At 41.9% G+C, this 14833-nt stretch overlaps 1 long non-coding RNA gene across 1 annotated transcript; it reads left to right on the forward strand.

Annotated features, from left to right (window-relative positions):
* Window positions 1-11113: 11113 nt before the first annotated feature.
* On the forward strand, window positions 11114-14533 carry LOC128453779 (uncharacterized). Its single transcript, XR_008341545.1, has 3 exons — window positions 11114-11198; window positions 11482-11626; window positions 13016-14533. It is a non-coding gene; the product is annotated as an uncharacterized LOC128453779 (long non-coding RNA).
* Window positions 14534-14833: the final 300 nt, after the last annotated feature.

Here is a 14833-nt window from a genome sequence, read left to right on the forward strand (position 1 = left end):
CTGTCACAAATTTGACTTTGGTCTGTCTGGAAACAATTGATAAATACTGAATTAGCCTTATGCCACAGCTTCATTCATATGTAGCAACTCAACAAAAAACACTCTTTCAGTAAAATTGGAGTAGACATGGTACAGAGAACCAGGGTAAACAGATCCGTATCACTATTCAGTGTAAAAGCCTTGATTTATAATGTGTCTCTAAGTCCTCAGAGGTCACTGCCCAATTAAATCCAGGATTGTTTGTTTACCAGCTCGTGATGTGAGAGACCAAAGCAGACGGGGGTTGAGTCAGGAACCTGAGCTGTAATGAAACTGAGATCAGTTATATCACCAGGTCAACGACTACTGCTTCACGAGTCAGCACGCAGGCGGCACATCCCAGCGCGCCTGCTTACCTTTGACCTTGGGTGTGAAGGTAGTCGGAGGCTGATGGGGAGGTTTCAATTTCAGGAGTCTTGCCTTTGTCATGGCTAATGGAGGCTGACTACCACCTGGGGGGGTTATGGATGTGAAATGACCCCTTGTTTGACCACATCATTAAGTTTAGTCAGAATTGTTCACATGCATCTGTAAGATAATACTTTAATTTATTGCAATGTGGTAAAGCTTCAGTTGCTGTCGTATAAATACATTTTAATGGATTCGAGGAAAGTCTCAGAATGAGTTCCCAGGCAGAACTGATACTTGACTATTACATTCTAAAACCCTGACTCAGCTTTCCATTTCAACTTTGACCTTTTCAACCTCCACCTGCTCTTTGATGAACTTTGACCTTTAAGTTCAGTGGATTGACTAAAACTAAAGGAATCCCCACTGGATGTGATTATAAAGATCTACCAGAGCAAAATATAATCTTACACTTGCACATTAATTTTGCACATTTTACACCCTCACAGTTTGTGTAGTCACGTGTTTTTGAAACCCAGTAATGACACATGTATACGAGTCTCTGCTCTTATCCCCAGATACCGTTTCACTGTCAGTCTTCATCGGAGAGAGCAGATGACCTCACCTGCAGCCATCGATCACTTAGAAGGTAATGTACAGTGTGAGAATGATATACACGTGTCACAAGGAGGAAGAGGGGTCAGGACTGATGTTGCTTAATGTCCGAGTGACCATTGGTTCCCTTTTTTGGATTCCAGTGGGCCCCTCATGAAATCCCCATGTGGTAAAAGTGTGACAGGCCCAAACAGTTCAGAGACTGTTAATAAAGATGGATGACCTGTTTCCACTACGTGCTGCCGTCTGCACAATGGTGATCACGGTGCTACAGCAATGGACCAATCACGTGTCAGTCTCAGCTGTCAATCACGATATTTCACTTCATTTTTTAGCTTCATCTGACTAATTAAATCATTCTAAATAAACACTTTGACATACATTAGTGTATTAATTAAGAAATTAATATGTATTTTGACTTTTAATTCATTATTTTAGTCGTCCATGTCCCATCCACTAACACACATGAAGTTGATTTGGCTTCACTTTGGGGGGGCTGTCATGGCGTCCATATTTTATTTACAGTCAGACCGGTTACACAAGTGCAATCATGTGAAAAACCTTGGCAGGAGAGTTTCATGGAAGAGATCCAATTGAAGTAGTTATGTAATAAAAGATATAATAGCAAAAATATAAAGATAAAATGTACAAGAGAGAAGAATAAAACGTGTTTATAGTAAACAAGAAAAATCCAGCCATTGTCCCACAGGAAAGGCGCCTGCCACGGTCACACATCTGTAAACATGGGCAGACGAGGAGGCAGCAGTCGCCGATGTTATCTCCGAAGACATTAGCTGCCGGGCAGACAACAAGTGGACATGAAATAGCTAATTAGGTTCAAATTATGTCCCCAGATAAACTGCTGAGTGAATTTCTAGCTGATCAACAAACAACTGGAAGACATTTGACTGCACTTTATGTAACTGCAAACAACGGCACAAGTCATTGCTTTAAAATCGAGTCTTTATATTGACGATTATTCATCGGGCGTATCCTTGAAGGCACATGATCTAAATATTCTTGGATTTTCCCTCAAATGCAAATGGTAGTGCATTTAAGAGATTTTAAGATGTTGTGTTAGCTTTTTTGTTTTTTCCAAGAACACAGTTGTTGTGCAGATAACAATAATATATCGTCTTTTTCTTCTCACAACTCCTTTTTAAAATACACTGTAATTAAACTAAGCTTGGCACATAAAACAGGGTCATAACAACAGAAGAAATACACAGTTCATTTTTAATAAGGGAGATTTGAGATTTACAGTCGGCCACACACTAATTATGCAATATATCATGTAAATTAGCCAAAAATGAAATTCTTGGTATTTTGAAAGACTTTTTGAAAACTGGTGATCTGATGAGGAACCTATTTTTCTGTTTATTCTAACGCTGTTTTTATTTTCCTGTGAAACAATTATAACATCTCCCATATTTCACAGAGCAGCTGCCCTCTCCGCGTGACAAGTGAATTCACTTTGATAGATGTTTTCACTAAAATGTGAAGGGAGGAGGAACAAACAGGATCTTGGAACGCCATCAGATCCCGTGGGAGCAGATTCTGTGTTCTGGATGAGGCTGCTTTCAGTGTTTCAGGCTCCCACTGCTGCTTTGGTGTGGGTCCCTGTCAAGGATGGGCACACATAGAAGTGTTTGTTCTGCCTGGGAGGAGAGGCAATAAGAGTGCTTAGAAAAACAGCTTTTTTCCCTGTAGAAGTAGGAAACTGTGCGTTACAGTCACTTTCTTACTTTTCCCGGGCAAAGCTCTCAAGGTTAAAATGAGCGAGCTTTCCTTTAATGATTCCTCCAGAGAGAAGGAAAGGTCACAGTAGTGGGAAGTACATTTACTTTGTTACTGTACTTTAATGCATTTTTCATGTATCTGTACTTTACTATATTATTCTCCTTTTCACTTTTACTCCACTAAATTTATTTCAGATGCTTTCTACTCCAGTACATTTTTTCAATGCATTACATTACAACTATAAATGGATTCAAAAAGGCCTCCATAGACATCCAGACATTCATTAATATGACAATAAAAATTTGTTTTGAGTAACATTCCCACAGTATTCTCTATTAATATGTGAGATTTGGTATCATTTTATCCAACAAAATATATGGGCATAGTTACTGATGTAGAATTTTGCATTAGGGGATAGGCTAAACTTGGCAAATATATATATAAAGAACTCTTTTCGTCATGTTGTGAGGTTAATGTGGTACTTTTACTTTTAGTAATAATAATAATATTATAATAATAATAAACTTTATTTGTATAGCAACTTTTATAACATAGCTACAAGGTACTTAACAAGTTAAACATTTAAAATTGAAGGCAAACAAAACCAAATTGAAGATGGACTTTTACTTTCAATACTTTAAGTATATTTAAAAGCAAGTACTTACTTTTATGTCTTACTTTCACTCAAGAAATTTTTGGTTTATATTTATTTCTACTTTTACTTGAGCAAAAGACATTTCCTTCACCTCTGGAAGGCAACACCTGTAACTGACAAAGAGAGGAAGCTATAGAGAGGCTTACTCTATTCATACATTTGTATAGACCTGAAATGCTGTGTTCGAATTTTCACTTCTCCTTCCATCCTCGGTGTCCTGCAAAGTCACACAAGCTATAAGTCGGTCATTATATAAAAAGCTCTGCAGGGAGATCAATGTGAGCGGTTGGGTGTCTCTATGAGCTGCAGAGATATGAGTGAAAGAGGAACACAGAGAGGACAATGGGAGTCTATGTGCGAGGCCGGTTTCTGTTATTACTGCCTCCCTGTAGGTTTGCATGTGTGTGACAACAGAGAAAGGCCTCTTCCTATGTTTGCACAGTGTGTGCTTTCCAAGTGTGCGCCCTGCTTCTGGGCTGGTTGTGTGCAGTGTGTGTGTCTGCCTCGCAGTGATCAAACACTGTGGTCGGTGAGTAGGAGTCGCTGTGTGTTTGAGTCAGTTGATGCACTTCAGGCCCGTCTGTGATTTGGTTGTTTCCTCCTGTTCTGGCTCTTTTTTCCATCACTCCTCCCTTCCTTTGACACACACTCATAATCAGTGAGATGAAGGGATTGGAGGAGTGCCGGAGGAAGGAGGAGAGAACGGGGGGTCTCTTTTCTCTGCACTCCCATCACTGGGTCGTCTGATCCCTCGTCTCTGGAGCACGTGGCGGTTCTCTCCCAGGGTTAGAGAGCAAAGTCCGTTCTGAGGAGAGGAAGTCGAACTGTCACTAGTGCTCCAATTTATCGGCTTCCCTTGCAGGTTCACAGTGTTATCGAGGAAGCTGCTCCTCTGCACCAGGATCCACGGGCTGCACACACACACACAGGGACATATGTGCACACATGCATAGTCACACACTAGCACAGGCCCTCCATCATATTGGTGCATACGTGTCTACAGCAATCTTCTGTGTCTGTGTAAAGAGGAAGCGGAGGGAGGAGAGGATGAGTTGTGAAATGAGACTTGCATCGAGGATGGAACACTGCTACGTGACCGAAATGACCAGAATTTAAACAAATTCGCTTCTGCAAATGTTGCTTGTTTTACAGGCCAGACTTCAGTGTTTTTCTCCACACAGGCCACAAAACATTCTTCAACTCTTGTCCGTCATCGCCAGCCAAACAGTTTGTCAGCTGGAGTAAATCTGGGTAAATTCAGCACAATGTAGTTTACAATGGCCTTGTAAGGAGTCTGGGTTTGGAAAGCCCCACAGCATGCTATTCATTTTCCCTCCCTGTGCGCTCGCCAGCCCACTCCACCCGGCTATTATGGCGGGGTTGCTCTCCAGGGACCCCCAACACAGACGCAAGTTTGGAAACCCCAAGCATGTCCCGACTGCCTGCATTTCAGCGAGGAGGTAAAAAGGGAAAGACGTAAAGAAAGGAGAGAGCCGCCCGGCTGCATCTTCGTGAGTCTGTGATTTCCCTCCAGCGTGAACATAAACAAACAAGGACATGAAGGAGGAAAACACCGGCAGCGTGCAGAAGTATAAAAGAGGAGGAGGAGAAAAGAAACAGTCAGCATGCAAAACATATCTTGGCATGAAGCGTGAGACACAAGTCAACTCGTTCACTGGTTCTGCAGCCAGAGACATAAAAAAACCATGCTGGCAACAAAAGCTGGCTTCCAGACATGCTGGCACTGGGAGCGCTCATGATACACATCAGCTCAAACTCTGTGTACAACAGCTGCAGGACAAAGAGTTTTCATTTGGGGATTTAAGAGACCTAAATACACATTATTACATAATTAACTGCAAACCACAAGAACTGATGAACAAGTTGTTTAAACAGATTTTTTAACTAATTTATTTTGCCTCAAGATATCCTCCTGCTGCAAGATGACATACCTTTAAAATCTTTTTTGTCAAAATTTCTGCTCGTAAATCATAACGTAGCTCAAGGACAAACAAAGGAGGGAGTTGTATTAAGTTTATTTAAATCAAATTAGCAAATCTATTAGAGACATCAAAATACAAACTAACCCAAGCCCTGAGGAAGCCAGGGAGAGAGAGAGGGAGGGAGAGAGGGAGAGAGAGAGAGAGAGGGAGAGAGGGAGAGAGGGAGAGAGAGAGAGAGAGAGAGAGAGAGAGACTGGCTGAATGCCACCAGTTTATAAAGACTAGATAAGGTGACGCCCTATGACTCTCCTGCTCAGAGAGTGGCTTCAAAGTCTTTATCAATATTTATCAGTTTTTTTAAACATGTATTAACTTAAAATGTTTGAGGTCATCAGAACGAGTTATCTTACAATAGGTTGCAATATTGTTCGTTGGACTTATGAGAGAAGATACATTTATTAAGTTGTAAGCTCTTACATCCAATTTTTTAAATGTCATACATGCTCAAGTCCATCTACTTAAATTGACACACATACAGTATATTGACCAAGATATTGTTCACCTTTGGCCAATTTTCAGCCTATAGTCATGGTGGAGGGATAAATGTGATCATAAAAACACTCATTCGGGGACATACCCACATTGATTGAGTTAAAATGAACACGACTATTAGACGACATACTCAGTTTGTGTTATTCAGTCTGCAGCTGTAGAACAACTCGAACTGTAGCTCTGTCATGATGCAATAATGTAGGGATGTGGATTTTATCCTCCGTTATGAAGAAGTTAAAGAAAGATTTGCTCAGTGGCCAGTGTAGAATAGAGGAACTAACATAGAGACTCATAAACCCTTTTAATTTAGGGATGTAGGTATTGAGTTGAGAAGCACTTACAAACCTGAACAAGCTCTTGTATGATCCAAGAAGGGAGAGATTTTAAAGGACTTTAATTAGAAGTTATCTGTTTTATTATTTGTGCCTGGTTGCTATTTTTATGATTTTAAAAATGCGTTGAATGTTTCCTGATGCTTCTGATCTGTACTTGTATGGCTCTTTTACTTCTGTAAAGCACATTGACCGACCTCGTCTGATAAACCGCTATACAAATAAATGTTCCTTGCCTTAAAGTTGGTCCCTGCTTGTATTTCCTTTGCCAAATGATTAAAAGATGAGAGGAAATATAAAAAGTACAAAACAAATGATCACGGTTCATCAACCTCGACTAAGGTTACATTTCTGCGATGATTTACATCCAGTGCTGACGTGAGATTATCTCTTATAAAAACATTTGCCTGGACGGAAGGAATCAACAAACTTGTGGTTTGCTGTGGAAAATACTTGGTGGTAATGTAAGGAATGCACACGGCTGCTGTCCATGTGGTCTGTAGCTCCATGTTTTTAATCCCATGACCATTATCTGTAACTTCAGCTTGTCGGCACGTTAACATTACATTTCTGAATCGTAATAAATCTTGGGGAACAATCATCATAAGAGCTGATTTACTTGAAATTACAGTAGATTCTCGTTGGTGTGTTTTTTTTTTAAACGAGTTGATCACGCTGGCGTAAAATCGCAGTGACGTCAGCGTATGTGTCCACTGTAAACAATGAAGGTTCTTGTCAGCTCATGACAGCTCCTGACATCCAGGCCTGGTGCAATAACAAACTGTTGCATAGCCTGTGCAGAACAAGATGGTACCATGTGGAAAAGGCCTGTGTTTAATGGGTGGACCTGTGCGGGGAGCTGGGCGGCAGGGACAGATTGATTGGGTGTAGGGAGAGAAGGAGGAAGGAGCTTTATGAGCTTTGAGCTGCGGTTTCTGTTTTCAGCGTTAGTCACTGTTACCTCTGTCTCGCTTTGTGTTTCCCACTGACTTCTGTTCCTCCTCTCATCATAACTCCAGTGATAAAAAAAACGAGGAAGGCCTCGGTGTCGATTTAGTAAAACCTCATGTGGGAGCTGACGTGTATTTTTTCAGCATCTGAGGAGGGAAAATCCATCCAGAAAAAGTTCCAGCTCGACCTCTGTCAGTGCAATGATCAGATCTGCTTCCCTGTTCTCTCATATTCTCCATCAGGAGAAGAAAAATATCAAAACATGTATTCACTATCTCAGCCTACATGGAGCCATCTTACGCTTTAGCCTGCAGGGAAATTCAAAAGGGTTTCATTTAAGTTTATTTTACTTGTTTTCTTCATTACACCTTATCTTACCCGGGTGCATACCGTGGATGCTATGGTGGTGTGTTCGGCTGCCAGCGCCGGCCACAAAGTGCTTTCAAATCTTTGTCATATGGCCCCTGTCTCCGCTTCACTTCCCCTGCGGCCTCACCACTTTAAAAAAGTGCAGGCGCCTTAACATGAAGGTGGAATGCACTGGATGTTCCACGACATTATATATGGACACTTTGTTTAGAGAGATTAACCTCTGAACACGGCCTGATCTTATCATTTCTGTAATTTAGCTGAATCTAAATATTTGCTAAAAGCTTCCTGCTATTCAGAGGGTTTTATAGTCAGGACGTACATGCATCAGATTTTGGAGTGGGGCCAATCATTGAAGCTGTTCCTGCTGCAGGTGATCCTGTTGTGAAGTGAGCCAACAGAGCTGCACATAGGTTGATGTAAGGATAATGGCTGTAAATACAACTTCAGCAATGAGAAAGATGGAACACAAAGAACTTTATTGAGGGAGGGACACAGAATAAACATTATCATCCATTCAGAGTATTTTTTGTAATACAAGTCAAGTATTCACTCCCCCCGGTAGAGTTGAGATGAGGTTATCTGTAAAATGACTGTCAAAATACTGATGAGTGCAGCTTTAAAGTTGGTTAATCCACAGACAAATGACGGGCGATGACAGATTTCAGCTTCTTTCTTTCCTTTTGTTACTTTATAAAAGAGAATCGATGATTCATTGACTGGCCGGACTTGTGACACTGCAGCTTGTTTTTTACTTTCCCTCGAACGTCTGCCGTGAACACTGCGCTCCTCTGTGTGTTTTGCTTGGAATCACTTGAACCCCATCCAGTCGTACTGACATGAAGCCCTTTGGATGATCGAAGGTGTTTGTCCGGCAGAGGCTGTCAGACGACGGGGGGCGGGGGGGGGGAGAGAGAGAGAGAGAGAGAGAGAGAGAGCGCTCGGTGTTGACATGGAAATTGTGGGTTTACGAGAGACGGAGTGATCCGGGATGCAAAACAAACAGTGCTCTTCCTTCTTTTGTGTCCTGAAGTCCTGACGGCAGCTTCCCCTGCACGCTGCTAACTTTTAATTAGTCAAAGATCATATCAGTGTAATCCTGAATGAGCAAATACACCACTGATGGAAGTAAACTGTAGTTGTCCTCCTACTTTAAACATTTAACACAGGTCCCAGGCTTCCTCATCCACAGTGCGGTGTAAGGTTTCTCTCCTCCATCTGTCCCCCCCGCCCTTGGCTTCCTTTTTCTCCTCTAATGGTCGTGTTTCATCGAAATTGACTTGTACAGAGAAATCGATCCAACTAATGCACCCAAGTAACCTGGTTTATCACACTCCAATGTCATAACTGCGTTAGAATAACCCAGTTATATCTATGCTGACATTCCCATTTATCTGGGAATATTCTTGATGGTTTACGTGTTGACTTTTTCTTCTAGTGATTGTGTGAGATTCCTGTTTGTAATTCGTGTGACCTCCTTCCACCTTTGGCCGCTTTCATGGCGAACTTGCAAAGTGAAGCAATAACTGCTCCTTCAACTCGGGGAGGGTCATTTACTGTTCACTGAAAGAACAGTGTGACGTTTAGTAGCTTTTTGGCTGAAAACCAATATGAGTAAGGGAGGATTATACCACTCTTAAATGTGTCTGTTAAATATGCAGCAGTCAATGTGTCAAACCTTTCCATTAAAGTTATGCAAACATATTCTGAAAGACACGTCCTCAAACATGCCCATGAACACAATGTGCAAAAATAGGACAGTGTTTATCGCAATTCCACGGGGGTTATCTGTGATGTAGGAAGTGTGTGTGTGCAATGAAGGAAGCGTAACTAGAAGATAAACACACCACACCTCATACTGTCCTGTCCTGTCAGATCCTGTCTCACTCTGCCTGAATGCTACTGCCGCCACCGTCATCGTCACTGCTGCGGTCGCCTCCAGGTCAACAGTATACATGACTTTTCAAAAAATCGCTACGGCCTGTCCACACTGGTTCTAGGCTTCATTATTTTTTTAATTGCCGTATTTTTGGGGGGAAATGCTTCAGATCCACGGGCAAACTGCCCAGAAACAACATGAGACTAGGTGCATTCAGTGGACACTATTATCTCAGACTCAATGGAACACAGGACAAGGATGCACTGACACTCCTTAACCGCACTCACACCTATAAACAGATTGTATCATGATTCCTAGCAAGGCCTTTCCTTGACGACTCTAAAGCCGTTTCCAGATGGGACCTGCAGGTAAAATCCGAAGAATTGGCCACAGAGTTTAGCAGCAGTCTGCCTTTCATTAATGGACAAAACAGCTGGAGGTTCTCTGCACAGACACGTTCACCGTATAGCCACAAATCCTCCGCATTACCCAGGTGAGAGGCGGAGCAGCAGGAAGTGACGTAGCTCAAATGATTTTCCTAAACACACATGGTATCGGCTCTTATCACAACAAACTCATCCCTGTCGGTGTATAGATATTTGTTTTGTTTTTTCATTTTTGTTTGTGAAGCGTCATCAACCCCCCCTTCTTAGTGATTCCGATGGGGGATCACCTGCTGTGTTCTCACATCAATGTCTCCCAACTTTCTGCATACTTTATATCGAGAGTCCAGGTGGAGAAAGCCTGCAGATGATCCACCGGCTCTCACTTGGACTTTTGCATTCACACATACACCAGGTCAGCTTCACCTTTTAGTCCCATAAGTCAAAAAAAGGTCATTTAAACTAGAAAGAAAGTGTGAAAGAGTGTGTTTACTTTACCCGCGCGTCGTGGCATGGACAAGGACAAAAGGTTTTTGTGCCACACAATACTTATACAGGTTATTTCTGGAGGAGAAGGATGAAAGACTGGTCACAAAGGAAAGAATGTGGTTCCTGTTGTGGTCTTAGGGGGGTCATGGGCGAGTAGATGTGGGGGCGGGGTGTCTGACTTTTCACATTGGGTGGCCCCTGGGGTGCATGAGTCAAGTCTGTCGTGGGAGATGCAGGGAGGTGGAGGGGTGGAAATGGTTGTTTAAAAGAGCAGAGCTGGAGGGGTCAGAGGACTGAGTTAGGTTATGAGAACGAGACCAAACAAAGGACGCCACCTCGGTGTTAACCTGCCAAAGATAAATGGGTTTTAAGGAATGTAGTCCAACCTGGCACTGACGTGATGTTTCAAACAGACGATGGAAGAGGGATTTGGTAAAAGTCTCTCTCTCCTCTTTTGACGATTTCCCTGCAGCGACGTCTTGGCCTCGGCTCGTATAACAAACCAAACACTCCCAGACGAGGCACAGGACATGTAAATCCCTGTGGTAACACAATGTACACTACATGAATTTGTGCTAAGCAGATGCGTATATATGCATACGTGCACGGGAGAGATTTTGCCTTCACTTCTGGAAATGTTTACTTTGCAGTTGTCATGTTCTGACAGCAGAAGTAACATTTTTCTAGTATATCATCCATTTAAGTTTTTTTTTTTTACAAAGGGTTGTATACACACGCTCTACTTTCTGGCAAAGTCCCATAACTGCCATTAGGTAATGTTACCACAGAATCTAGTTCTACCACTGTCTGTCTCTCAGTCTGTCTGTACTCACTACAGCCACAAGCCTGTTATTATCACAGAGACAAAGAAAACCCTGTCACTGCTGATGACAGGACTCACAGGTAGGCAACTTTATTCTTTCACTGACAGTAAGATTTAAATGTCATGGCTGCAGAAGCAGTGACGTAATTCAAAACAACAATCATAAAAACAATCATGACATAAACCGACCCACTAAATGGACACAATAGCCTGTTCAGCTGTGCCTTTAGATTGCGTACCGATTGCAGTCACGTGTGTAGTGATTGCCCATATTCACGTACGTCACGGCGGCGTGTAGAAGCAGAAATATGTTTTGTGAGGAGGACAAAACAAAAGCCTAGTATTCATTTTTATCGTTTACAGATTCTTCGTCCATGTTGTTGACTATGAGCAGTCTCACTGGGGGAAAGGTCCTTGATCCTGTGGCTGCTTGTCTGACGGCACGACAATACAGGAAGACAACACTTATAGTACGTGTAGGAGGACACAGCAGAGATGTCAATACAAGGTATACAAGAACCCTCATAAACATATTACAAATACAGGCGTCTGCGTATTTATTCATCAGTTGCCTGATATCTTTACATTTCCATATTTTATTAGTTGCTAATGCTCACAGAGCAGATATCAAGAGTTCAACACTCCAATGTGATGAGGGTGATGCTGAAAGACGATGAAACAAGAATTAACTTAGAGTCATTACTGGGAATTACTCATTGGGCAATGAAATCGCACTTACACAACCTTTTATTGTCTCAATAACTTATTTAGTATGTAGCTCGTACTCCTGCGTTCAACCCCTCGTGACAGCTTTTATGATGCTGCTGTTTGTGTGCGTGTGTGTTTTCATGCTGAGCTGTGGTTTTACCTGCACCACCGTGCCAGCTCCTCTTAGATAAGAAAACCTGCTAAATTGCTTTGTCTCGTGCAAATGTCTCCTTTTTTCTTTCGACGAGCCTGGGAAACATCAACACACAGATGGATTCTCTTGATGTCACTCTAAACAATGAAATGTAGAAATGTTGATGGGAAAAACAGGCTGCTGCACACGATCCACACGGCATATTGTGAGCATTACAGCCTGGTTCAGTATTTATATATATGTACTGTATACATGGTATATCCATCCAAGCTTTACAATCTGCACAACACATGCCATCTTAGTAGAAACCCTTGATTTGAAGAATGGAAAATGCTCCCCCCCGCCAAGGCCCAACTGTCCCCTGGTAAAACCACATTAAAATTCTCCTGATCCAGATTTTTACTTAGATCTGTTAAAAAAAACTGCACATAATCATTATATTAGCCCCATAAATATTGTTCTTATTCTTGATGTTCCAAAATGCCCTATTTCTCGATGCAAAAGAAAGTGATAAAAATAAATCCTGGATCCGCATCCGCACCAAAATGTAATGGGTTCTTTCTTGGGTCATTCCCCACCCTTCCAGTAACTTACACGGAAAAGGATTGGGTAGTTAAAAGAACAAACACATAACCTCCTTCTTGGAGATAACAGCACTCAGGAGAGCACATGGTAAATGGAGACTGTTTATATAGGTCTTTACAGTACAAGTCATATTCACCCATTTACGTACACATGGCTATATGCAGCGCTTTTTCTATCACACACCATTCGTACACAGAAGGAACCGATGACCTCTTTACGTCCTCAACCACAAATTGACAAAAAAAATCCATCCTCCAAATTCTAATAAAATCTGGAATATTTTCGTAATCCTGCTAAAAGACACACAGCATGGTCAATTTGGCGGAGTCATAAAAAAGCCTTTAAAATGGAAGAAACCTCAAGAGCGTAGAGAGAAGATCACATTTACAAAACGTAATGAGACGATCCGAGCAACCCAACCTCATTTCCACCATGGGTACCCTCACACAGAGAGAAGAACAAACAAGGAAACCATACGAGAGATGAGATACAAACAATTGGTGAGGCCGAATCTCTAGGACGACAGAGCTCCAGATCCAAAAGGTCTGGAAATATGGCAGTGAGAGGACTGAGTCGGTCCCTGCCTGTTTACATCATGTGCACAAACAATACAGGAGCAAAAGGATCCCACTCAAATTTCCGACAACGACTGAAATTCTGAGAAACAAAGACGCAGAGGTCAGTTCGTCCCGGCGCCCTGAGGATCTGGTAATCTGATACAGAGATGGAACAGCAGATTTCTCGACTTTAACAATAATCCCTCAAGATCCACTTTCACTCAACAAAGTGGTTACAACATTAAATTGTTGTGTAATGTCACTATCGCCTCTGCATGTAGGGAGAATGAAACCAAATAAGTGAGCTGCTGACTCTGCAAAAAATAATCTCAGTTAATCAGGCGGTCCTCCCGAGAGCTGGGAAACAGAGAGAGGCATAAACAGGTTTGGGTTCGGCTGCACATAACTTTTAACTACTGATCCACAGCGTTTGCATCTGGCCACGCACAAATAAAAACACATCACAAACGGTGTTCAAGTGCAATGTTAATGTAAAACGCAATAAATCTGCACTTAATGTAGTGCCCCTTCCTGGAATGTCTTTATATCACACTATGCTCCTGTTTCAAAAAAATAAAACAGACGTTTCGATGCCTATCTGGCAGAAGGACATGGAATCTGAGAGGCCATAACCAAACCAATAAGCCGAGCGACGATTATTCAGCAGCCTGGCTGAGAGACAGCTGTCAGGGAAACACAGTCACACACTCCCACAGGCTTTGAACCTGAGCTGAGGCATCATGGGAGCAGAGAAATGAAACGAGGTTCAGACGGGTTTGACTTCCTATGGCAGCTGTGTTTGTGTGTGTGTGTACGTGTGTACAGGTGTTTATCATTTTGTGGGGACCGAGGACTATTTACAGTCATTATGGGGACTTGTCACGCTTATAGGGACAAAAACCTAATTCCCTTAAATAATTTAATGTTACGGTGAATACATGTTATAATACAATATCACTAATATTTTTTAACACAGCGGACAAGGCATGCATGTGTGAGTATGTGTGTGTGTGTGCATCTGTGAGTTGATGCCCTTTTGATAAGTCCCGTCCTGACCTTTCCATCACGGTTTTGTCCTTGATAGTCTTCGTCATCATTCACAAACAGTGGCACAGCACCTCTGTAGGAACAAGCTGTGCGGCCAGTGACGCCCACACTCAATAAAGACATCCAATTTCCTCCCTGTTGGTTTTATATAAGAGTGACGCTGAGCCTGTCAAGTCTGAATCTAGTGACCACAATAACAAAGGCCCCATTATAAAGATCCAGTCATTTGTGGGACAGCACTCCAGCCATCACAGTGTGTAACAGCTGATTACAGTGCCGAGCCAGCAGATGGCACCATATTACCTTTATACTTGCAGAGGGGATGGCTCCACAAACTGCACAGCCAGCTCTTTGATTTATTAGGGCAGATATTTATCACTTTTTATTTGGCACTTTGTGATTTTGTTTTTTAATTGTTCACTCATTACAACTATTATTTATACTTTTTGATATGTTTTTTTTGCAAGCGTTCAAATATATCTGATTGAACCTCATATCTATCACAGTGCGGTACAACAGAATCGGACACCACCCTCTCATTTATTGATCTCAGATGTTTGAAATCCACTATTATATTATTCTGTTACATTAAAATCGGAGAAAACATATAGATCTCCAGCTGATAAACATCTGACAAACTAGGGTTAGTTTTAAATCAAAATTA

This window comes from Pleuronectes platessa, chromosome 12, assembly GCF_947347685.1.
Source record: "Pleuronectes platessa chromosome 12, fPlePla1.1, whole genome shotgun sequence".
NCBI lineage: Eukaryota > Metazoa > Chordata > Actinopteri > Pleuronectiformes > Pleuronectidae > Pleuronectes > Pleuronectes platessa.